The following is a 27,112-nucleotide window of genomic DNA, read 5'->3' as shown; positions in this document are numbered from 1 at the left end:
CTTCCTTTTGCCACCCGACGAGCCACGCACCACCAACCTTCCGTCAGCCTCGTCGTGGATTTGCCTACCTCCAACCAAGTTGGAACCCCGACCATGGAGGGAGACCCGCCGAATGATACACCACCCCCCGAGGGAGAACGAACCCTTTCGGACCAGCTAATGACGTTTAGCTTGAAGGAGACGGCACCTTCGAAGCAACCCCCCAAGAAATCGGCCATGAAAGATACCAAATCAAAGACTAAGGAGCGTAAAAGCACCCCGGCTCCGGCCACTAAAGGGAGCGGTCGAAAGAGATTTGTTCCATCCCCACTCCCCGAAGACAAACCACTAAGGAAGCGAATCGATTTCGGCGAGGAAGACGGCTCCCCAATCGGAAGTACTAAGTGTAAAGCCTCCATTTTTCTGTCGACCTCGAAGCATGATAAAGGGGAGGATTCTCTTGAGGAGGAAAAGAGGCAAAATGGTGGTTAAAAGGAGCAAGAACTGACGATTTTGGAGGAGGTTCAAGTGGTTTCCCATGAGGCCATCCACAGCGCTGTTCCTATACCGTTCCTTAAACCACTATTTGAGGGCCCCACTGTACTTTTTTACTCCATTCCTTAACTAAGGAACGGAACCTGCAACCCTCCGTTCCTTAACCGTTCCTTAAATTAATATTCTATCAATTTCATTTTTTTTATTTCCAACCCAATTCAATTTAAATAAACACACTTTATTAAAAAACAAACACACTTTATTAAAAAACACACAACATTAAAAAAATTTAAACTTTTAGAAAAATAAAAAGCACACAATTAAAATCCTAAAAAAATAAAAAGCACACAATTAAAATCTTAAAAAAATAAAAGTACACAATTTTAATAATTTCATCCGCCAAAATTTGCCCAAATGTGCTCAATTAGATCCTGTTGGAGTTGGGTGTGGGCACTAGAGTCGCGTGTCCTTGCACGAATAGATAACCGTTCTTGTATAGACGGATGCGCTCCACTTCGAGGCGGACTACTGGCGGTTGAGCTTCCGGGGGATTCGTCGTCGAACCAATTTCCCGCCTCGAGTCCTTCGTCTTGGACAATCATGTTGTGCAAGATTATGCACGTATAGATGATGTCGACCATGTTTTCCATGAACCACGTACGAGCCGGGGCTATGATGATGTTGAAGCGCGCTTGGAGAACCCTGAACGCCCTCTCCACATCCTTGCGAGCAGCCTCCTGCTTCTGCGCAAAAAGAGCCTGCTTTGGGTTCGCAGACCCACTTCACGTCTTCACGAAGGTAGGCCACTTCGGGTAGATGCCATCGGCGAGATAGTACCCCATTTTATAAAGCCGGTTGTTGGCGACGAAGTTGATGGCCGGCGCTTTACCATCCAAAACTTGGTCAAGAGGTCGGACTGGTGGAGCACGTTTACGTCGTTGTTCGACCCGGGGACCCCGAAGTACGCGTGCCAGATCCAAAGGCGGTAGTCGGCAACGGCCTCAAGTATAACGGTTGGGTGGGTGCCTTTGTGGCCGCTCGTGTAGGACCCCTTCCACGCCACCGGGCAATTCTTCCATTACCAGTGCATGCAATCGACGCTGTCGAGCATCCCGGGGAATCCGTGCACTGTTTCGTGAAGGTCGAGCAGGAACTGACAATCGGTCGTGCTTGGCCTCCGGAGAAATTCGTCGGTGAAGGCTGCCCGGACGCCTTTGCAGAATTTGAGCAAGCACATTCGCCCAGTGCTGTCTCCGATGTGGAGGTATTCGTCGAACATGTCGGCCGTTAGTCCAGTCGCAAGCTGGCGGATTGCTGCAGTACATTTCTGCAGCGTCGTGTGGCTGGGACGGCCAACCGCGTCGTACCCTTCCTGGAAGAACTCTTCCCGGGCTGCCAAAGTATTCGCGATGTGGAGAAATAAAGGTTTCCCCATGCAGAAACGGCGACGGAAGTACGTATCTCACCAAACCAGGTTATCGCAGAAGTAGTCGTCGAATGGGAGGCCGCCACGTCGCCTCGGCGAGTGGCGGAACGTTTCGTTCCACGTTCCTCCGGAACGGAACGCGGCACGGTATGGGAACGGCATGGGAACGGAATGGCGACGGAACGAGGCCTGCAACGCGTGCCGCCGCGGAACCGTTCTGCCGGAACGACATAGGAACCGCAACGGCACAGCGTTGCGGGTGCCCTGATATTCCGTCTCTCGCCGACCAAGATTCCGACCACGCTGCCGGAGATGAGATGGCTGGTCTCGAAAAGACGCAAACCCAGCCGAGCCATGCCAAATCCATCGTCCTTGGTGCTGCAAAAGGACAAGGGGCTTTGGGTGAAGAGTTAGTCAACTTACCCGAATTGGATATGGGAACAAAACTGCTTTTGGAAAGTAGTTTGGTGCCTTGCCAAAATGGAGAGTCACTTGTCTCACTAGACGTTGGAGACAATTTGCAGCCTAATCCCACCAATTTCATCCATGTTGCATCCTTGGAATCGGCGGATTTGCTAGACGCCGTGGTGGCTCAGCCACTTCTCGCCGCCGGCGCGAAGGAGACCGGACGTGCACTAGTTGAGTCGAACCGGCCATTATATTCAGGCCAGAACACCCCTCTTTTATCGCCATCCTCCGCATTTAAGTCATACCAAGTGGAATTCCCTCCCTTGGGGCGAGGTCGAACCTTGAAGATACGGGATTCGTTTGAGAGTGGCCGGTTGAAAGGAGTAGCCGTGGCACCAACAACCCATGCAAGTCGAGGCGGTGGTGGAGGTGACCCCATTGCGGGTTCGGCTAGCATGTTTGGAGAAGGAGGGAGCGAGGCGCACCCGAAACAAACCCCCCGTCCGGAGACAACGGCTGACCAACCCAAAGCTACGCCGACAACAACGCCGAGTGGAGCACGGCCTTGGGAAGAAAAGGGAACCGGACCAGGGTCGAGTGGCACCGCATCGGGTTCCGAGACCAACAAGAACCCCAGAAATGCGACTACATGGAGCTCAATGGCGGATATGATCAAAGGAGTCCCCGATCCAAATGGACCGCAAGTGTTCATGGCCGATAAACTTCAATCCATTGGTCTCGCAACGGTATTGAACGGAATGCCAGCAATCTACTTCTCGGGGATGGAAATTCAGAAGCTTGCCGAAAGTGTGGGACACGCCATAGTAGGTAAATTCTCCCATTCCATCCCAACATCCGGACAAATTCATAAGGCTCTCAATAATATTAAACTCCAATGTGGTTTTACTTGGAAATACATTAACGCCAAACACATACTCATTCGATGCGAGGATTTGGCGGACTATGCTAGGCTGCTCGGAGTGCCGAAGGGAACACCGGTGTGGTACATTGATCGACACCCAATGAGGGTTTTCAAATGGTCACCGGACTTCGACGCTTATTGTGAGTCGCCAATTGCAACGATATGGTGTAATTTGATTGGTCTTCCGATACACCTGTATGATCAATCCGCATTATTCGCTATCGGAAAGCTCCTTGGGACCCCGATTCAAGTAGATCGTGCCACAGCAAATAAATCACGATTATCCTTTGCCCGCATTTGCATCGAAATTGATATCACTAAGCCTCCCCCCAAAGAAATTGTATTAGATATTTGCGGCCGAGAGACGATCCAACAAGTGAGATGGGACAAGATTCCGGAGTATTGTCGGGAATGTAAGCACATTGGGCATTCAAGCAGGGTTTGTTATGCCGTCGGAAGAACCGAGAGACCCCCGAAGAGGGACTACAATAGAGCACTCCAATCAAACGTAACTCAAGGAGTCAATGGTACAACCGAAAAGCAACCAAATGAAAAAAGCCACACCAAATGATAGCGATGAATGGAGGCGTCAAGGGAGGAGTAAGGGTAGAGGATCATTCCCGAAACCTAAGGCATTTGGTGACAAGAGGGAAGACCCGGATTGGGAGGGTCCGGATATTGTAGGCGAATCTCATGAGGATGATGCTATGGAAGAGGGCCAACAAGTCACCCAATTGGTGCGAAACGAGGAATGTGCTACTAGGTACGCGATGGAGGGTCCGATTTGTTGGGGGCAATAAGAGGTTGTGCCGCCATATTGTCTAGCATTTCCGCCATGTCCATGGAGGCAAGGTGTAGAATGTTGTCCTTTTTCCCATCCATTTCGGACCCATCAACCAAAGCACCATGTGACTCATCAAGTTGGTAAGGAATTATGTGGCTTTCCAAAAGAGAATTTGTTTCTTTTGCCAAATCGGGATTGTTGACTATCGTGTCTCCCAAGGATCTATTTGCAGCACATGTGACCCCTCCACAAGGGTGGTAAGGGACAAAGGAGCTTTTCAAAAGGGATTTTGTACCTTTATCCATATTTGGCAAGTTGACTACTCCTTCCACCATGGGGTATTGTGCATCACGTGAGCTAGCAAGGGGGGTTGGGGTGGCGTACCAGGCTGGGTCATCACTTGCTTCAACGGTCGGCTGGCCATCGCCGGCGTCATGGACTTCGCCGGAAATTTGAACGGGAGATGTAATCTCGCCGGCATTGTCGCGAGAGTCTAGAACAATGGCGATTCTCTCATCCCCTTCATCATAGGTGACGGTAGCGACCTCAATCCCGGGTGGAGCCAGCAAAAGGTAAGCATTCCTCCCAACTTTTCAAGTTCTTTTTAACTAAAGTTCGTAGTCATTGAGACAAAGTCCTATTAACTACTTCAGTTTGTCCATCAGTGTGTGGATGACAAGTAGTAGAAAACAAGAGTTTAGTTCCCAACTTATTCCACAACACACGCCAAAAATGACTCACAAATTAAGCATCTCGTTCACTCACAATTGATCTAGGAACACCATGCAAACGGACAATTTCTTTAAAGAACAAATCAGCAATATGAGATGCATCATCAGTTTTGTGACATGGAATAAAATGTGCCATTTTTGAAAACCTATCAACAACCACAAAAACTGAATCTCTACCTCTTTTTGTTCTTGGCAAAACAATGACAAAGTCCATTGAAATATCCTCCCTTGCACTAGGAATTGGTAACGGTTTGTACAAACCATGTGGGTGTGATTTAGACTTGGCTTGCATGCAAGTTATGCATCTTTTACAAATTCTTTCAACATCCACACGCATTTTAGGCCAAAACAAAATGTTCATGCAAAACATTCATTGTCTTATGGACTCCAAAATGCCCCATTAAACCACCACCATGAGCTTCACGCACAAGCAATTCACGCATAGAACCTTTTTTTTTTTTTTTTTTTTTTTTTTTTTTTTTTTTTTATCAAACACCTCTACGGTGGAGGGTTCGTGGGTCCCTCATCCCTATAATTCCAAAGGCGGTAATTACAAGGCGTGGCCACACCCAAAAGTGGTGTGCCGTAACAAATCAAGAGTAGTATGCGGTCCAATCCCACAAGGTTCGGACCTCATCATACTCTTTTCCAAAATACAATTAACCAAAAAGCTAGTCACTATTGTCTCCCATCGTCTCATTATCAGCTTTAATGCCCGTTTCCGTCAAGGTATCGGATGTGCGACACTCTCATCTCGTCCAATCTAACCAAGTCCAACAGTTCTCTCGGTGCTGAGTTGTAGTGCATTCGTAGACCACTGTCTTGGTCTAGCCCCAATTTCGCAAGGAAATCCGCCGCTTTGTTCCCCTCCCTGTGTATGAAGGTGGCTCGGAATTTGAGTTGGCGTTTATGAAGGGTTAGTTGCGCCACCGCTTGCCGGGCGAGTGCCGGGCCCCATCCTGTCCCATTGACCAATTTGATTGCTTGCTCTGCATCGGACTCAATCCAGATTGGTAGGGCGAGTTCTTTGGCTATATTTAGCCCGTGGAGCATGGCCAACAGCTCCGCCTCTAACGCCGAGTGTGCTTCTAGGGGTGTGCTGAAGGCGACGAGCATCTTACCCAAGTGGTCTCGAATAATCCCTCCAGCCCCTGTTCTACCGTTCGCTTCATTGTAGGAGCCATCTGTGTTGAGCTTTATCCACGGCTGGTCCGGGGGGTTCCATTTGATTGCCATGGCTAGGGGTAGCGCCCTGATTGCCGCCGCTTGTTGAGGAATGTTGATTCCAAGTTTAACTCCCTTCCAATGTTTCGGCTTCAAGCTTCCATTGGACATAGCATTCCGAATGAACATGTGGACCTGCCATACCACGTTTTGTGGTTTAAACTGTGTGCCTTGGTGGCGACTCCTGTTTCTCTCCGACCAGATAAACCACAGAATGAGGTATGGAGTGGCTCGGCTAAGATGTTTCTTGTTCGGCTGTTGGTACCTTCGCGCCCACACTTCGATTCTCGTAGGGATTGTATCATTGATATGGATGCGGGGGAACGGGCCTGTGAACCAACCGTCAAACTCGCTCCATACTCTGCGAGCTCCATGTCCCTGGATGAAGAGGTGTTGGAGGGACTCGGTATTCGGTCGGTGGGGGCAGCATTGGCACTTAGAGGCTAGCTCAATCTCCCGCCACTGAAGCTTCGTGTCAACCGGCACCCGATTGGAGAGAAGCCTCCAGATAAAGATGGCTATTGAGTTGGTGAGGCCTGCCTTCCAAACGTCCCCCAAACCTTGGATGATCGGGTTTCGCCCTCGAAGTGTGTCCCATGTCGAAGCCACCGTGAATTCCCCATGTTTAGAGAGGTTCCACCTCAGGATATCCTGTTCATCATGGAGGATCGGTGTATTAATGATGCCATCGATAACATGCTGAGGGAGGCCGGCCTGATTGTGAAGAAGCTGAAGCTTGGGCACATCCCAACCCCCATTAGTAATGAACTCCGAAACCCGGGTGGTTGGTCTTCCCCTATCATCAAGACTAAATTCCCTCAGAGGGCTATTGCCAAGCCAAATGTCATCCCAGAAGTAGATGTCCCCTTGTCCCACTAGCCATCTCATGTGCGGTTGTGCGAGGGGCCATGCTCTTGAGAGCCTTCTCCACGTAGGGCTACTCCTGCTCGGCAGTCTCAAGGTGAGCGGTGTGGAGTTGGTGCAATATTTTGCCATCATGTATCTTGCCCAAAGGGAGTTTTGCTCCCGAAAGCGCCACCAAAGTTTGATATTGAAGGCGCGGAGGACCTCCATAGTTTTCCGGATCCCAAGGCCTCCTTCATCAGTGGGCCGACACATTTGTTCCCAACCAATCCAATGGGTCCGCTTCTTCTCATTCGTAGACCCCCAAAAGAATCGGGCCATTTGTTGATCAAGTTGCTTAAGGGTACCGGCCGTGGGCTCGACGGCTTGGAAGATGTGTAAGGGGATCGCTTCAAGGGTGCTCTTAATCAACGTAAGCCTTCCTCCAAAGGATAGGTGACGGTGTGCCCATCCTGAGATCCTTCTTGCAATCTTTTCTCGTAGAAAGAGGAACATGTCCGTGCGTTTGACACCACGATAGATTGGTACTCCGAGGTAGAGGAAAGGGAAAACCCCTCTAGTGAAGCCCCCTTCCGCCTGGATCGAGTTTGCCCAATGCTCATGGGCCTCGGCAATATAGAAATTACTCTTAGCAAGGCTGACTTGTTGGCCGGAGACTCTTTCATACTTTTCAAGACAAGCTCTTAGCCGGCGCATAGGATTTGCCGCCGCTTGGGTGAAGATGATAATGTCGTCCGCATAGGCTAGATGGCTGATCTCCATGCATCTCCGGGAGGCTTTGTACGTCATGTCCTTTTGGCCGAGGATGAGCTTATCTAATGCTCGGGACAGGTATTCCGCAGCGATCACGAACAGAGCGGGGGAGATCGGATCTCCTTGCCGAAGTCCACGAGTTGATCTAAAGAAGCCCGCGGGTGCCCCGTTAACAAGGACCGAGAACCAGCAATACCCAATACACCTCTCCATAAGTGAAATCCATGAATCCGGGAATCCCATACGGCGTAAAACTTTGAAGAGGAAGGGCCATTGGACCCTATCATAGGCTTTAGCCATGTCAATCTTTACTGCCACATTAGGCGCTGGGGAGCATCTAGCAAGCTCATGGAACATTTCTTGAGCCAGAAGTGCGTTGTCGTTAAGGAGCCGACCTTTGACAAAACCACTTTGGTTTGGGGAGATGACCTGTGGGAGGAAAGGAGAGAGTCGAGAAGTGAGTACCTTGGTAATGATCTTGTTTAAAACATTGCAGAGACTGATGGGTCGGTAGTCGGTCCATGACTCCGGCGATGCCTTCTTTGGGATAAGGACAATGCTTGTGGCCGTGATGCTCCTTGGCAGGAAGGCCCCTCTGAAGAACTGTCTGATTGCTTCCACTACCTCCGGCCCCACAATGGACCAGCAGGCTTGATAGAAGGTGGCCGAGAAGCCATCAGGTCCGGGTGCATGATGCATGGAAATGAGATTAGTAGAATAAAAGCCGAAGACGAGCTGCCGAAGACGAGCTGCCGAAGACGAGCTGAAATGACACGTAAAAGACGAAGACGAGCTGCCGAAGACGAGCTGCCGAAGACGAGCTGAAATGACACGTGTACACTCGAGGGAAGCTGAGAGAAGATTGACACGTGGCATGAAGATTAGTTAGGAACGAGTTAGTTATAACTGCCAATTCAAGTAGTTAGCTAGCTCATAGCTTTATAATCTGTAGCTTCTTCAATTTGTAATTCATTCAGAAATTAATGCAATACTCTTCTTCTCCCATTCCCTCTTCACCTCCGACGAGTTCTATCTGTATTGGTGTGATTCCGGTCGCCGTTCTCAGCTCCGGCAACCCCAATTCCGCACCAAGTGGTAACAGTGGTAACGATCCTTCGCCTGTCATGGTGGAAACGCGCTCCGGCGACATGCGTCGCGTAGAGGATATTATCGCGACTGCGCTGGCCGACTTCTCGGCGAAAGTCTCCGAATCTGACCGCCGACGTGAGGAGAAAGATTCAATCCGCGATAATGCGGATAAAGCTCGTGATTCAGATGTGAGGGAACTACGTGAGGCTATTCTCGCTCTGCAACTTCAACATACGGAGGTTCTCAACCGATTCATACCGAATCCGCATGGAAATCAACCTGCTGGAGGTATTCCTCACAATCAATTTGGAGGAATTGGACCTCAACGCCAACCTTACTTCGCTACTCGACAATCGAAGGTCGGTTTCCCTATTTTCTCGGGTGATGATCTGGCCGGCTGGATCATGAGGTGCGACCACTTCTTCACCGTAGATCTTACTCCGGAAGAAGCGAAAGTTCGCTTAGCTGTCATCAATTTTGAAGGCCGAGCACTGCAATGGTTTCAAAATTGGTCACGATATCAGGATCACGCCATGGCTACCCCGTGGCCTATGTTTCTACAAGCAATGGAAGGACGATTTGGTGATCAACTCCTCGGCGATCCTATGACTGAGCTGCTTGCTCTGAAGCAAACAGGTTCTTTCTCTGACTATCATGACCGCTTTGAATTACTCTTAGGTCGTGTGTCTATTTCTGAAACCTATGCTGTGAGTCACTTCATCAATGGCTTGAAACCTTATGTGCAAAAAGCGGTTAGAATGTTCATGCCTCAAACACTTGTGCATGCTTATGCTTTGGCTCGGTTACAAGATATGGCTACACCGTTTAAAGATGGTAGTAATCAGCCTAGTAAACGGTTTAACACTCTTGATGCTAAAACTTCACAAGCATATAACTCTGCTCCGTTATTACCTACTCCTATTACACCTGCTTTTAAATCTAGACGACTCTTAACTGAAGAAGAAATGGCAGATAAGAGAGCTAGAGGCTTGTGTTATGGTTGTGATGAGAAATTTGAAAGAGGTCATAGGTGTGCTAGGAAGCAACTCTACTTGCTTGAGATAGACGATGGCATGCTGTCGGGTGAACTTGAATCTGATGAAATTAATGAAGATTTAGGAGATGAGGAGAATCCTTTGATCTCTATTCATGCTATTAATGGTTCATCTGCTAGAGGTTTCAGAACTATGCGTGTCACGGGCAGAATTGGTAGAAGACCTCTCCATATTCTAATTGATTCGGGGAGTACTCATAATTTTCTTGATTTACAAACGGCTAAGAAGCTCGGCTTATTCCTCACTGCAGTGAACCCGGTGTTTGTGGATGTTGCCGATGGAAATAAATTGGAATGTAAGGCAATGTGTAAAAGTTTAAAATGGTCATTGAGAAGCACTACCTTTATCACTGATGTGCTCCTCTTACCTTTGGGTAGCTGTGACATGGTTTTGGGTGTTCAATGGTTGGAAACTCTTGGTGATATCCAATGGAATTTCAAAAATCTGACTATGGACTTCACACTTAACGGCAGAAGACATGTACTGAGGGGAGGTAATAATGAGCAGGTGGTCCAGGCTGCATCTGAGAAAGAAATGAACAAAATTCTTAGCTACAATGAAGGGGTCAAGCTTTACTGTATTCAGATAAATGGTGCAGATTCCCCTGAGTTGTTTACGGTGCAAGGGAATATGGAAGACCAACTTAACCATTCTGACTCTATTCAGCAATTTCTGGAGACTCATCAGTCAGTATTTGCTGAACCTACCACCTTACCTCCTCTGAGATCGCATAACCATCGAATCTCTCTAATACCTGGAGCTACACCAGTCCATTCCAGACCTTACAGACATTCAGCCTTACAGAAAAATATAATTGAGAAGCAGGTGGCTGACTTACTGCATCAAGGCTTCATCCAACCAAGTTCAAGTCCCTTTTCTTCACCAGTGGTGCTTGTTAAAAAGAAAGATGGAACTTGGAGAATGTGTGTGGATTATAGGCGATTGAATAAACTTACTATCAAGGACAAATACCCCATCCCTCTTATTGATGAACTTTTAGAGGAACTGAGGGGTGCAACACTCTTTTCTAAGATAGATCTGCGGGCCGGCTATCACCAAATTAGAATGGAAGCACAAGATATACCTAAAACAGCTTTTAAAACTCATGATGGACACTATGAATTTGCTGTTATGCCTTTTGGACTCACAAATGCTCCTGCTACATTTCAAAGTCTAATGAATGACATTTTCAGGCCGTTCTTAAGGAAATTTGTGCTCGTTTTCTTTGATGATATATTGGTGTATAGCAAGGATATTGACTCCCATTTGATCCATCTTGAGAAGGTCTTTCAGAAGCTCCATGAAAATTCTCTCTTTGCTAAAGCTAGCAAATGTGAATTTGCTAAGAGGCAGATTGAATACTTGGGACACATCATATCAGAAGCTGGGGTTTCTACAGACCCTAAGAAAGTGCAGGCGATGCAAACTTGGCCTATTCCCTCTGATATTTCACAATTGCGAGGCTTCCTTGGTCTAACAGGATATTACAGAAAATTTGTTAAAAATTATGGAGTTATTTGTAAACCACTTACTGATCTACTCCGAAAGGATGCTTTCCATTGGGATTCTACAGCTGAGGAGGCTTTCTTGAATCTAAAAAAGGCTATGATTTCTCCACCTGTTTTGGCATTACCTGACTTTTCTTCACCTTTTGTAGTGGAGACTGATGCTTGCAGCTACGGCATTGGAGCTGTTCTAATGCAGAATAACCATCCTATTGCTTTCATTAGCAAGGCTTTATCTCCCAAAAACAGAGGACTTTCAGTATATGATAAAGAACTATTGGCGATTGTTTTTGCTGTGACACATTGGAGCCATTATTTGAGCCACATGCCTTTTGAAGTTAGAACGGATCATAAGACACTGAGTCATTTGTTAAAACAGAAACTCTCCACTCCGGGGCAACTAAATTGGCTCTCTAAATTGATGGCTTTCGATTTTGAAATCACTTACAAGAAGGGGGTAGAGAATAAGGTTGCTGATGCCTTATCTAGAGTACACTCATCTGAAATTTTTTGTATGGCTATCACCACTGTGGCTACTGATATCTATCCCTTAATTCAAGCTTCTTGGGAGTCTGATCCAGATCTACAATCAGTCATCACTGAGCTCAAACAGAATCCTAAGTCCACTTCTAAATTTTCATGGCTGGGAAATCAATTAAGAAGAAAAGGCCGTTTAGTAGTGGGAAAAGATGAAGCTTTGCGCTTGAAAATCATTCAGTTATTTCATAACTCAAGCTCTGGAGGTCACTCAGGTGTTCTTGCCACCTATAAACGATTATCCTCTTTATTCTATTGGGCTAACATGGAGAAGCAGATCCGGAATTTTATCAGAGAATGTGATATTTGTCAACGCTTTAAGTATGACAATAGTGCATCACCAGGGTTACTTCAACCTATACCCATTCCCGAAGCAGCTTGGTCGCAAGTAAGTCTTGATTTTATTGAGGGACTCCCACTGTCACAGGGGAAATCTACTATATTAGTAGTGGTGGATCGGTTAACTAAATATGCACACTTCATGCCGCTTACTCATCCTTATTCAGCCCTCACAGTTGCTCAAGCTTTCTTGGATTATGTGTTCAAACTCCATGGTCTCACAGTTATACTAATCAGTGATCGAGACAAGATTTTTCTGAGCAAATTCTGGTCCGATTTCTTCAAGTTACAAGGCGTGGAACTTCACATGTCGACTGCCTACCATCCTCAATCCGATGGTCAGACCGAAGTTGTCAACCGTTGCTTGGAGACTTACCTTCGTTGTATGTGTGGAGATCAGCCTACGACTTGGAGCAAATGGCTTAGTCTTGCAGAATTTTGGTACAACACTTCCTTCCACACGGCTATTGGTACAACATCTTTTGAAGCTCTTTATGGATACCCTCCCCCGTTGCATATTCCTTACTTTAAGGGGGATTCGACTGTGCATGATGTAGATGAAAGCCTGGTCGCTAGAGAAGCTATGATGGATGTTTTAAAATTTCATTTGGGACGAGCGCAACACAGGATGAAGCAACAACATGACAAGCATCGTTCGGACCGCAAGTTTGTTCTTGGTGATTGGGTTAATTTGAAACTCCAACCTTACAGACAAAATACTCTCCGTGATAGACAATTTCACAAACTTAGTCCACGCTACTTTGGTCCTTTCAAGGTGATAGACAAGTTCGGCGAGGTGGCATATAAACTTGCTCTACCACCGGATGCTCGAATTCACCCGGTATTTCATGTCTCTCAGTTAAAGAAGAAGGCTGGACCACTTTCTCAACTACATGGCACCTTACCGGTCATTGGAAACTCGACTTTTTTGGAACCTGTCAGAATCTTGGATCGTCGCTTGGTTAAGAGGGGAAATCATCCAGCTACGCAAGTGCTAATTCATTGGGCCAATTCCTTTCCCGAAGACGCAACTTGGGAGTTTTTGCATGATATTCAGGAGAAATTCCCTCATTTTCAACCTTGAGGACAAGGTTAATTGAAGGGGGGGAGATTTGATGCATGGAAATGAGATTAGTAGAATAAAAGCCGAAGACGAGCTGCCGAAGACGAGCTGAAATGACACGTAAAAGACGAAGACGAGCTGCCGAAGACGAGCTGCCGAAGACGAGCTGAAATGACACGTGTACACTCGAGGGAAGCTGAGAGAAGATTGACACGTGGCATGAAGATTAGTTAGGAACGAGTTAGTTATAACTGCCAATTCAAGTAGTTAGCTAGCTCATAGCTTTATAATCTGTAGCTTCTTCAATTTGTAATTCATTCAGAAATTAATGCAATACTCTTCTTCTCCCATTCCCTCTTCACCTCCGACGAGTTCTATCTGTATTGGTGTGATTCCGGTCGCCGTTCTCAGCTCCGGCAACCCCAATTCCGCACCAGTGCACTATCTCCGGAAATGCAAAAGACGGCACTCCTGACCTCGTCCGCACTTGGAGCATCTGCGATGTCAACGAACTGCTCGGCTGAGTGGACCTGCTGGATTAGGTCGAGGTCTGGGTCTTCAAGTGTCGGATTGTTGGGGGCAAGGAGTTGTTGGAAGAACTCCACTGCGGACTTTTTAATCTCGGCTTCCTCGGTGAGCTCCTGCCCATTGACACGAATTGAATGGATGCGGAGACGGACCCTCTTTTGTTTCACCCAGCTTTGATAGAACCGGGTATTTTTGTCTCCCTCGGCAAGCCACCTCAAAGCTGCCTTCTGTCGCCAAAAATCTTCTTCCATTCTCAGCAAAAGGATGTACTCGGCAATGTGTTTGTTGATCGCTGTCCTGTGCTCCGGAGTCGGCCTTGCCTCGAAACTAGATTGGGCCAGAGCAATTTCTTCCTCCTTTTCCTTTAGATTAGCATGGATGTTCCCAAAGACCTCTTTGTTCCACTCCTTAAGGGCCTTTTTAACTCTGGCCTGCTTGATTTGAATGTTTAGGATTCCACCCGCCCCCGTGGGTTCCTCCCATGCTTTTTGCACTACGGCCATGAATCCTTCATGTCGGATCCACATGTTCTGGAACCTGAATGCCTTGGCTCCAGCGGATGTGTTCATCTTCGTGCACCTGACAAGAATTGGTCCATGGTCCGAGGCAACCCGGGGGAGATTCGTAACCCGAGTAGCCTCGAAGGTCTTAGTCCAATCCTCACTGACAAGCACTCTATCCAACCTTTCAAAGAGGCCATTCTTGGCCCAAGTGAATGCCGCTCCATCAAAACCAGGATCAAGCAGCCTACAGTCTTCCGTTGCCTCCGCAAAATCAACCATCTCGGCTTGCCGGTTAGTATCACTTCCGACTCTGTCTTGGTGTGATAGAATGGTGTTGAAATCGCCACCGATGATCCAAGGTGTTCCCTCGAGAGGCCCGGCAATCTCTCTCATCTTGTCCCATAATTGATGTCGTTCAGCCCTTGTACATTTGGCGTACACGGCTGAAATGGCCACCGGCCTAGCAAGGCGGTGGGACTTGAGGTAACCGTGAAGGATTTGTTCCGAGTCATTCTCAATATCAAAAGTGGACCCCTCTTCCGCGAACATCCAAATCTTCCCGTTCGTGTTCGAACCAATGAAGGGCAGCCCCAAGGCCTTAGAGAATCGGTCCGGGTCCGGGTGTGTGAGCGGTTCCATTATTGCAAGAAATAAAACATTATGACAATCAATAAGTCTTTTTAGAACGTTTTGAGTGGGCGCATTCGCAATCCCCCTCACGTTCCAAAACATGAAATTGTACGACATCATTAACAGGAAGGGTGCGTACCCAAAGAGGCTGATGGCCCTCCTTGGTAGTCAGTGCGGTATTGCTCTTTGTTCGGGGCAACCTCCTCGGCATCGTCGGCCGAACTGCTGCCTCCTAACCTCTCGACCCCCATGTGCAACTCCATGGGGTCTTCGTCCGCATCCCCACAATTCTCAACATCAAATTCTCCGTTCGCCATGAGAGAGTAATATTGGTTAGTACTCATGTGGTTCTTTGCCGAGAAGAACCCACGCCCCCTTGTCAAGGCATGGCGCGCGCCTCCTCTCAGATTCCCTCGCCGAGCTGGTGAGACCGAGCGCCTCGCATTAGGGGAGCCCCACTCCACGTCCATGTTCCCACGTGGTGATGGTGGTTCGGAGGTGGGATGCAATGGGTTCCCCCGGTTCGGTGGGGACATCCCAACCTCGGTCCCGGCCTTGAGCCCGGCATTTTGAGTTCCGGAGCTCGGTCCGCTCCCCAAAGCAGAGTCCGGCATTTTAGAGTCCGGCCATGAGCCCGGCATTTTCGAGTTCGGTCCATCCCAGGAAGTACCACCGATATCCTCCCCATTTGTTTTGTTATTGTTGGTCGATCACCGGCCTTGCCTTGCTTCTTCCCATAACGTTTCCATTCATTGGAGCTGGGGGCATTCTTCCCCGTATCTTGCTTCCCCTTCTCGGTTTGTCTCTCGGGTTGTGACTGTTTAGGCGGGCCGTTGTGGTAGTTTCTCTTTGGCGGCCGTTCCTTCTTGCCCGTCGCATAGCACACCTCACTTGCATGGCCGACGTGTTTACATTCTTGACAATATGATGGTATCTTGTCCCATCGGACCCGCTGCACTGTTTCTCGCCCACCAAGGTCAAGGATTATCTCTTCGGTAGGCGGTTTTGTGATGTCTATCTCGACGCAAATTCGGGCAAATGAAAGCCGAGTCTTGTTTGCCGTGGCTCGATCAATCTGTATTGGAGTGCCGAGAAGCTTGCCGATGGCGAATAAGGCGGATTGGTCGAAAAGATGAATGGGGAGGCCAATTAGGTTGCACCAAATTGCCGCAATGGGGGACTCGCAGTATGCATCAAAGTCCGGGGACCATTTGAAGACCCTCATCGGGTGACGGTCAATGAGCCATACGGGCGTACCCCTTGGGCCTCCAAGGATTCGGGCATAGTCCGCCAAGTCCTCGCATTGAATGAGAATATGTTTAGCATTAATGTACTTCCAACTGAATCCACACCGGAGTTTAATATTATCGAGAGTCTTTTGGATTTGCAGTCCGGTAGGGATAGAGTGAGAGAACTTACCCACAATGGCGTGTCCCATGCTCTCAGCAAGCTTTTGAGTTTCCGCTCCGGAGAAGTAGATGGCCGGGATGCCGTCGGACACTGAAGCAAATCCAATGTTCTGAAGCTTATCCGGCTCAAAGGCTTGAGGGCCGTTAGGGTCAGTCGAGCCTTTAAGCATGTCCGCCATCGTTTTCGGCCGGCCGGGGTGGCTTGAGGTGCCTTCACCCCCGCCATGTAGCGTGTTACTCGCCGAGCCCGACGGAGTACCCTTAAGCAAGTCCGCCATCGATTTCGGCCACGCCGAGGTCCCCGGGGTAGCTTCTACCCCCCCATGTTGAGTAACTTCATTTGGCCCTTGTGTTGCGGCATTCGCCGAGGGCTTAAGTGTATTTCCTTTTCTCTTCGGGTTGTTGTGTTCGGCTTTTCCATTCTCGGTGTGGATCTTCTCGGCACCATCGTTGTCGTTGTGTACCCTTCTCGGCTTTTCCATTCTCGGCAGTTCGGCTTTTCCTTTCTCGGTGTGGACCTTCTCGGCCTCTTCATTCTCGGTGTGGATCTTCTCGGCATCATCCATTGGCGTATCGTTGGGTGTTGGTGTTTCTCTTGTCAATACGCCCATCTCGGCACTAGGCGTGGCCTTGTTCGTTGTCTCGATAATAAGCTTTTCTCGGTTGGCGTTAGGGTTCGCCTTAGGTCGCGGCTGGCCGAGCTCCACACAATAATGTTCCGGGCTGGCCTCAAACGTAGCTCGGATCTTGCTAGTTCGTCCTCGTTCGAGAGGGGGAAAGTCCTCAAGAGATGCCCCACTCCCATTCCAAGGTGTGTGTGTGACACTTTGCATGCATCCCGAAGAGTTTTGGGGAAACTCCGGTGGTTTGTGACTGGCCGTCGGTAGGTTTCCGGCACGGAGAGGCTGCGTCGCCGCTGCATCGAGCGTTTCCACCGAGTCCAACGCTGCAAGATGAAGGATCTCATCTAGTTTTGGGTTCCTTGGTGGGGATCCAAACGATGCAACTCGTGCCATGTTAGAGGGGAAAGGGGGGGGGGGCACTTTCAAGGGGGGCTTTTGTACTTGCTATCATTTTAGGCAAGTTTGCTTTTGTACCTGATGGCTTAGGTAGGAAAGGTGGATTAGTGCTTTCAAAGTCAACTTTTGTCCCAGCCTCCAGATTAGGTAGGTTTGCTTTTCCACTTTCCATTGGGGCAAGGACAGCACATGGGGCAGCTTGTGCTTCACGTGACCTAGCAAGTCTTGGCTGGGGATTGTGGAGGGAGGGGACTTCACCGGAAACGGTCATAAGCTCGACGGCGGGGGCAGCAGTTTCCGGCGAGCCGCCTCCTTCCGGCACGGTTCTACCGTTGGGGGCATCGAACTCTTCTTCACATTCATTCCAATGCTCCACTTCCTCTTCCTTCTTATGAGGCAAATCGGGGTCCTCCAACCTGACAGAGACCCCCAAGTCGAGGGACGGAGTCGCCGGGAACAGGGATCCTTTGCATTTGGAACTACCGGCTGAAGGTCCTTCCTCCTCACCGAAGTCTATCTTCTTCCTTAGTTGCTTGTCCTCGGGCATCGGAGACGGGACAAATCTCTTACGACCATTGCCTTTGGTAGGAGGCGCCGGCGTACTTTTCCGGGCTTTGAGCTTTGCTTTAGCCTTTTTTAGTTCCATGGATTTGGTCGGACGTTGAAGGGAAGCGGCCTCACCAGCTCGGAAGACCATTTGCTGATCGGAGAGGACCCGAGCTTCCTCATCCCCGGGAACAATGTCAGGCAAGTGTTCCGGATTTAGGGCCGGAGTGTCTCTCTTTTCGTCGGGGTCCGGCGGTTGCCCCATTGTTTCGGCCAGCCGGGCGGGCTTCGGCAAGGTATAGCCAAGACGTGGAGTAGAGGTTGACGGGAGCCGCGAGCCAAGTCCGACGTTGAAGTGGCTTTCGTCGGGGATGGGCCGGGGGTGACAGGCGGAGTGGGATTGGGAGGTGGCCGACAGGGTGGTGAGGGTGGAGGGGCGGGTGGCGACGTGAGGGGTGGGTGGGTGTTTTCCGGCGATGCAATAGGGAGTTATTTTGAGAGAAGGGAGAGCGTCTAAAAAGTGGTTGGGGATGTCGGCGTGGGGTGGTCGGGAGGGGACTACCGTTCAAAAGCTAGAATTGCTAGAGAGAAGGGAGAGCATCTCTCTCTAGGAATCGAAATGGTGAAAAGATTTCACGCATAGAACCTTTAGGAATGCACAATTTATTTTCTCTAAACAAATAGCCATCATGCCTATAGAACTTGTCAAATGCAGCATGCTCACAAGCTAAATAGATAGAAGAAAAGTCCGGGTCATTATCATACATTTCCTTAATCAACTCAAAACCAAGCAACTTAGAACTCAAAGTAGTGATCAAAATGTACCTCCGAGACAATGCATCAGCCACAATGTTTTCTTTTCCCTTTTTGTATTTGATTACATAGGGAAATGATTCAATGAATTCCACGCACTTAACATGTCTCTTGCTAAGCTTACCTTGACCTTTCAAGTACTTGAGAGATTCATGATCCGTACGAATTACAAACTCTCTAGGCCACAAGTAATGTTGTCGTGTTTCCAAAGCTCTAACCAAAGCATATAACTCTTTGTCATACGTTGGATAGTTCAATTGAGCTCCTTTCAACTTTTCACTAAAGTAAGCGATTGGCTTTCCATCCTGCAACAAAACATCTCCTATGCCTACTCCAGATGCATCACATTCAAGCTCAAACATGTTATCAAAGTTAGGCAAAGAAAGAATTGGTGCAGTTGTAAGTTTTTCTTTAAGGCGATTAAAAGCATGCTCTTGTTTTTTTCCCCAATAAAAACAAACATCCTTTTTCACAATTTCATTCAAGGGTGCAGCAATTATACTAAAATCCTTGACAAACCTCCTATAAAAACTTGCAAGACCATGAAAACTTCTAACTTGTGCTACATTTTGAGGAATTGGCCATTCTAAAATAGCTTTCACCTTCTCCTTTTCCATTTCAATCCCATTTGCACTTATAACAAAACCCAGAAAAACAACTTTATCCATGCAAAAAGAACACTTTTTGAGATTTGTATACAATGATTCTGTTCGTAAGGTATCCAAAACTGCACGCACATGGTTAAGATGTTCATCCACATTTTTGCTATAGACAAGAATATCATCAAAATATACAACCACAAATTTTCCAATGAATTTTCTCAAAACATGGTGCATCAATCTCATGAAAGTACTTGGTGCATTAGTTAAACCAAAAGGCATTACTTTTTTTTTTTTTTTTTTTTTTTTAATCAAACACCTCTACGGTGGAGGGTTCGTGGGTCCCTCATCCCTATATTTCCACAAGAGATAATTACAAGGCGTGGCCACACCCAAAAGTGGTGTGCCGTAACAAAATCAAGAGTAGTATGCGGTCCGATCCCACAAGGTTCGGACCTCATCATACTCCTTTCCAAAATACAATTAACCACAAAGCTAGTCACTATTGTCTCCCGTCGTCTCATGATCAACTTTGATACCCGTCCCCGTCTAGGTTTCGGATGTGCGACACTCCCATCTCGTCCAATCTAACCAAGTCCAATAGTTCTCTCGGTGCTGAGTTGTAGTGCATTCGTAGGCCACTGTCTTGGACTAGCCCCATTTTCGCAAGGAAGTCCGCCGCTTTGTTCCCCTCCCTGTGTATGAAGGTGGCTCGGAATTTGAGTTGGCGTTTGAGAATGGTTAGTTGCGCCACCGCTTGCCGAGCGAGTGCCGGCCCCCATCCCGTCCCATTGACCAATTTGATTGCTTGCTCTGCATCTGACTCAATCCAGATTGGTAGGCCGTATTCCTTGGCTATATTTAGCCCGTGAATCATGGCCAACAGCTCCGCTTCTAACGCCGAGTGGGCTTCAAGGGGTGTGCTGACGGCGACGAGCATCTTACCCGAGTGGTCTCGAATAATCCCGCCAGCCCCTGTACTGCCGTTCGCTTCATTATAGGAGCCATCCGTGTTGAGCTTTATCCACGGCTGATCCGGGGGGTTCCATTTGATTGCCATGGCTAGGGGTAGCGCCCTGATTGCCGCCGCTTGTTGAGGAATATTGATTCCAAGTTTAACTCCCTTCCAATGTTTCGGCTTCAAGCTTCCATTAGACATAGCATTTCGAATGAACATGTGGACCTGCCATACCACGTTTTGTGGTTTAAACTGTGTGCCTTGGTGGCGGCTCCTGTTTCTCTCCGACCATATAAACCAAAGGATGAGGTATGGAGTGGCTCGGCTAAGATGTTTCTTGTTCGGCTGTTGGCACCTTCGCGCCCACACTTCGATTCTCGTAGGGATTGTGTCATTGATATGGATGCGTGGGAACGGGCCTGTGAACCAGCCGTCGAACTCACTCCATACTCTGCGAGCTCCATATCCCTGAATGAAGAGGTGTTGGAGTGACTCAGTGTTCGGTCTGTGGGGGCAGCATTGGCACTTAGAGGCTAGCTCAATCTCCCGCCACTGAAGTTTCGTGTCAACCGGCACCCGATTGGAGAGAAGCCTCCAGATAAAGATGGCTATTGAGTTGGTGAGGCCTACCTTCCAAACGTCCCCCAAACCATGGATGATCGGGTTTCGTCCTCGAAGTGTGTCCCATGTCGAAGCCACCGTGAATTCCCCATGCTTAGAGAGGTTCCACCTCGGGATATCCTGTTCGTCATGGAGGATCGGTGAATTAATGATGCCATCGATAACATGCTGAGGGAGGCCGGCCTGATTGTGAAGGAGTTGAAGCTTGGGCACATCCCAACCACCATTTGTAATGAACTCCGAGACCCGGGTGGTTGGTCTTCCCCTATCATCAAGACTAAGTTCCCTCAGGGGGCTATTGCCAAGCCAAATGTCATCCCAGAAGTAGATGTCCCCTTGTCCCACTAGCCATCTCATGTGCGGTTGCGCGAGGGGCCATGCTCTTGAGAGCCTTCTCCACGTAGGGCTACTCCTGCTCGGCAATCTCAAGGTGAGCGGTGTGGAGTTGGAGCAATATTTTGCCATCATGTATCTTGCCCAAAGGGAGTTTTGCTCCCGAAATCGCCACCAAAGTTTGATATTGAAAGCGTGGAGGACCTCCATAGTTTTTCGGATCCCAAGGCCTCCTTCATCAGTGGGCCGGCACATTTGTTCCCATCCAATCCAATGGGTCCGCTTCTTTTCATTCGTAGACCCCCAAAAGAATCGGGCCATTTGTTGATCAAGTTGCTTGAGGGTACCGGCCGTGGGCTCGACGGCTTGAAAGATGTGCAAGGGGATCGCTTCAAGAGTGCTCTTAATCAACGTAAGCCTTCCTCCAAAGGATAGGTGACGGTGTGCCCATCCTGAGATCCTTCTTGCAATCTTTTCCCGTAGAAAGAGGAACATGTCCGTGCGCTTGACACCACGGTAGATAGGGACACCGAGATAGAGAAAAGGAAAGGCCCCTCTAGAGAAGCCTCCTTCCGCCTGGATCGAGTTTGCCCAATGTTCATGGGCCTCGGCAATATAGAAATTACTCTTGGCGAGGCTGACTTGTTGGCCGGAGACTCTTTCATATTTTTCGAGACAGGCTCTTAGCCGGCGCATAGGATTTGCCGCCGCTTGGGTGAAGATGATAATGTCGTCCGCATAGGCTAGATGGCTGATCTCCATGCATCTCCGGGAGGCTTTGAACGTCATGTCCTTTTGGCCGAGGATGAGCTTATCTAATGCTCGGGACAGGTAGTCCGCCGCGATTACGAACAGAGCGGGGGAGATCGGGTCTCCTTGCCGAAGTCCTCGAGTTGATCTAAAGAAGCCCGAGGGTGCCCCGTTAACAAGGACCGAGAACCAGCAACACCCAATACACCTCTCCATAAGTGAAATCCATGAATCCGGGAAACCCATACGGCGTAAAACTTTGAAGAGGAATGGCCATTGGACCCTATCATAGGCTTTAGCCATGTCAATCTTTACTGCCACATTAGGCGCTGGGGAGCATCTAGCAAGCTCATGGAACATCTCTTGAGCCAGAAGTGCGTTGTCGTTAAGGAGCCGACCTTTGACAAATCCACTTTGGTTTGGGGAGATGACCTGTGGGAGGAAAGGAGAGAGTCGAGAGGTGAGTACCTTGGTAATGATCTTGTTTAAAACATTGCAGAGACTGATGGGTCGGTAGTCGGTCCATGACTCCGGCGAAGCCTTCTTTGGGATAAGGACTATGCTTGTGGCCGTGATGCTCCTCGGCAGGAAGGCCCCTCTGAAGAACTGTCTGATTGCGTCCACTACCTCCGGCCCCACAATAGGCCAGCAGGCTTGATAGAAGGTGGCCGAGAAGCCGTCGGGTCCGGGTGCACTATCTCCGGAAATGCAAAAGGTGGCACTCCTGACCTCGTCCGCACTTGGAGCATCTGCGATGTCAGCGAACTGCTCGGCTGAGTGGACCTGCTGGATTAGGTCGAGGTCTGGATCTTCAAGTGTCGGATTGTTGGGGGCAAGGAGTTGTTGGAAGAACTCCACTGCGGACTTTTTAATCTCGGCTTCCTCGGTGAGCTCCTGCCCATTGACACGTATTGAATGGATGCGGAGACGAACCCTCTTTTGTTTCACCCAGCTTTGGTAGAACCGGGTATTTTTGTCTCCCTCGGCAAGCCACCTCAAAGCTGCCTTCTGTCGCCAGAAATCTTCTTCCATTCTCAGCAAAAGGATGTACTCGGCAATGTGTTTGTTGATCGCTGTCCTGTGATCCGGGGTCGGCCTTGCTTCGAAACAAGATTGGGCCAAAGCAATTTCTTCCTCCTTTTCTTTTAGATTAGCATGGATGTTTCCAAAAACCTCTTTGTTCCACTCCTTAAGGGCCTTTTTAACTCTGGCCTGCTTGATTTGAATGTTTAGGATTCCACCCGCCCCCGTGGGCTCCTCCCATGCTTTTTGCACTACGGCCATGAATCCTTCATGTCGGATCCACATGTTCTGGAACCTGAAAGCCTTGGCTCCAGCGGATGTGTTCATCTTCGTGCACCTGACAAGAATTGGTCCATGGTCCGAGGCAATCCGGGGGAGGTTCGTAACCCGAGTAGCCTCGAAGGTCTTAGTCCAATCCTCGCTGACAAGCACTCTATCCAACCTTTCAAAAAGGCCATTCTTGGCCCAAGTGAATGCCGCTCCATCAAAACCAGGGTCAAGCAGCCTACAATCTTCCGTTGCCTCCGCAAAATCTACCATCTCGGCTTGCCGGTTGGTATCACTTCCGACTCTGTCTTGGTGAGATAGCATGGTGTTGAAATCGCCACCGATGATCCAAGGTGTTCCCTCAAGAGGCCCGGCAATCTCTCTCATCTTGTCCCATAGGTGATGTCTTTCAGCCCTTGTACATTTGGCGTACACGGCTGAGATGGCCACCGGCCTAGCAAGGCGGTGGGATTTGAGGTACCCGTGGAGAATTTGTTCCGAGTCAACCTCAATATCAAAAGTGGACCCCTCTTCCGCAAACATCCAAATCTTCTCGTTCATGTTCGAACCAATGAAGGACAGCCCCAAGGCCTTAGAGAAGCGGTCCGGGTCCGGTTGTGTGAGCGGTTCCATTATTGCAAGAAATAAAACATTATGACAACCAATTAGTCTTTTCAGAACGTTTTGAGTGGGCGCATTCGCGATCCCCCTCACGTTCCAAAACATGAGATTGTACGACATTATTAACAAGAAGGGTGCGTACCCAAAGAGGTTGAAGGCCCTCCTTGATAGTCAGTACGGTGTTGCTCTTTGTTCGGAGCGACCTCCTCGGCGTCCTCGGCCGAACTGTTGCCTCCTAACTTCTCGGCCCCCACATGCAATTCCATAAGGTCTTCGTCCGCATCCCCACAATTCTCAACATCAAATTCTCCGTTCTCCATGAGAGTATAATATTGGTTAGTGCTCATGTGGTTCTTTGCCGAGAAGAACCCACGCCCCCTTGTCAAAGCATGGCGCGCGCCTCCTCTCGGATTCCCTCGCCGAACTGGTGAGACCAAGCTCCTCGCATTGGGGGAGCCCCACTCCACGTCCATGTTCCCACGTGGTGTTGGTGGTTCGGTGGTGGGATGCAATGGATTCCCCCGGTTCGGTGGGGACTTCCCAATCTCGATCCCGGCAATAAGCCCGGCATTCTGAGTTCCGGAGCTCGGTCCGCTCCCCAAAGTAGAGTCACCCTTGGGGTTCGGTCCCTCCCAGGAAGTATCACCGGAGTCCTCCCCATTTGTTTTGTTATTGTTTGGTCGATCACCGGCCTTGCCTTGCTTCTTCCCCTGATGTTTCCATTCGTTGGAGCTGGAGGCATTCTTCCCCATATCTTGCTTCCCCTTCTCGGTCTGTCTCTCGGGTTGTGGCTGTTTTGGCGGGCCGTTGTGGTAGTTTCTCTTTGGCGGCCGTTCCTTCTTGCCCGTCGCATAGCACACCTCACTTGCATGGCCGACATGTTTGCATTCTCGGCAATATGATGGTATCTTGTCCCATCGGACTCGCTGCACCGTTTCTCGCCCACCAAGATCGAGGATTATCTCTTCGGTAGGTGGTTTTGTGATGTCTATCTCGACGCAAATTCGGGCAAATGAAAGCCGAGTCTTGTTTGCCGTGGCTCGATCAATTTGTATTGGATTGCCGAGAAGCTTGCCGATGGCGAATAAGGCGGATTGGTCGAAAAGATGAATGGGGAGGCCAATTAGGTTGCACCAAATTGCCGCAATGGGGGACTCGCAGTAAGCATCGAAGTCCGGGGACCATTTGAAGACCCTCATCGGGTGTCGGTCAATGAGCCAAACGGGCGTACCCCTTGGGCCTCCAAGGATTCGGGCATAGTCCGCCAAGTCCTCGCATTGAATGAGAATATGTTTAGCATTAATGTACTTCCAACTAAATCCACACCGAAGTTTAATATTTTCGAGGGTCTTTTGGATTTGCAGTCCCGTAGGGATAGAGTGAGAGAACTTACCCACAATGGCGTGTCCCATGCTCTCAGCAAGCTTTTGAGTTTCCGCTCCGGAGAAGTAAATGGCCGGGATGCCGTCGGACACTGAAGCAAATCCAATGTTCTGGAGCTTATCCAGTTCAAAGGCTTGGGGGCCGGTAGGGTCAGTCGAGCCTTTGAGCATGTCCGCCATCGTTTTCGGCCGACCGGGGTGGCTTGCGGCGCCTTCACCCCGGCCTTGCAGAGTGTTGCTCGCCGAACCCGACGGGGTACCCCTAAGCAAGTCCGCCATCGATTTCGGCCACGGCGAGGGCCCCGGTGTAGCTTCTACCCCCCCAAGTTGATTAACTACATTCGGCCCTTGTGTTGCGGCATCCGTCGCGGACTTAGGTGTGTTTCCATTTCTCTTCGGATTGTTGAGTTCGGCTTCTCCATTCTCGGTGTGGATCTTCTCGGCACCTACGTTGCCGTTGTGTGCCCTTCTCGGCTTTTCCATTCTCGGCTTTTCGGCTTTTTCTTTCTCGGTGTGGATCTTCTCGACTTTTTCCTTCTCGGTGAGGGTCTGTTCGGCATCATCCATAGGCGTATCGTTGGGTGTTGGTGTGTCTCTTGTCACTGCGACCATCTCGGCACTAGGCGTGGCCTTGTTCGTCGTCTCGATAAAAGGCTTTTCTCGGTAGACGTTAGGGTTCGACTTCGGTCGCGGCTGGCCGAGCTCCGCACTGTAATGTTCCGAACTAGCCTCAAACGTAGCTCGGAGCTTGCTAGTTCGTCCTCGTTCGAGAGGGGGAAAGTCCTCAAGAGAGGGTCCATTTCCATCCCGAGGTGTGTATATGACACTTTGCATGCATCCCGAAGAGTTTAGGGGGAACTCCAGTGGTTTGTGACCGGCCGTAATGAGAGGTTGCGCAACCAATGTGTCTAGCATCTCCGCCGAGTCCAAGGCGGCTAAGTGGATGATTTCGGCCTTTGTTGGTTGCGTTGGGGCCTCCACGACAATCGTCTCACGTGAGCTCTTGGGACGGAAAGGAGTTAGCCCACTTTCGGAAGGAGGTTTTGGTCTCCAAGCCAATTCGGGAAAGTTGGGTTGCTGCAAAAAGGAGCTAGATTTTTGTTGTTTTGGGGGCTCAACGGATGCATTGGGGTCAGCATCACGTGGTGTTCCGAAGTGGCAAGGCGCCAAGGAACTTTCGGAAAGTGATTTTGTTGTTGTGCCCATTTCGGGCAAGTTGACTAGCGCGTCCACCCAGGCCTTTCGACCCATGCTAGAGCCATCTCTCTCCGAGCAGCCATCATGTGGGGGGTTGTGCTCTCCTCCGTCACCGGTCCCCGCGTTTGCGCCGGCCGCAAGGTCATCGGCCGGAGCGTTATCAACAGTTCTGGCGCCGGCAAGTTCTTCATTAATCTTAGCTTCATCTTCACCGTTGGGATTAGGGGAGGGCTCCATCGACGTCGGGAAGATGGGGCCTTTGCATTTTGGGCTTCCGACCGGCGAGCTCCCTTCGGCCCCGAAATCAATCTTCTTCCTAAGTTGCTTGTCCTCCGGCATCGGTGAGGGTACGAACCTTTTCCGACCAGTGCCTTTGGTGGGAGGGGCTGGTGTACTTTTCCGTGCCTTCACCTTCATTTTCAAAGTTTTCCTCGCCACTTTCCTGCAGGGAAAAATTATGGAGGGAGACTCCTCCGACGTGAAAGTCATTGGCTGGTCCGAGAGAGGGTCCTCGGCCGGCCGGAGGACCATTAGCTGGTCCGAGATGGTGCGCGGTTCTTCGGACTCCGGGGGGGGATCCGGCAGGCGCTCCGGCATGATCGAGAGAGTGAGTCGAGTCACCAGCCGCTCCGGAGCTTTGTTCGTGCCTTAGCCAAAGGAGTGGGTTGGTTGGGGAGAATCCGAGGTCGGGAGGGTGGTGGGTGGCTGGTGGAGCGGGGGCGTGAGGGGGACCGTCGAC

The sequence above is a fragment of the Salvia splendens genome, chromosome 18, assembly GCF_004379255.2.
Source record: "Salvia splendens isolate huo1 chromosome 18, SspV2, whole genome shotgun sequence".
NCBI classification, from domain to species: Eukaryota; Viridiplantae; Streptophyta; class Magnoliopsida; order Lamiales; family Lamiaceae; genus Salvia; species Salvia splendens.
The sequence above is the reverse complement of the archived record's forward strand: the minus strand, read 5'-3'. Positions refer to the sequence as shown.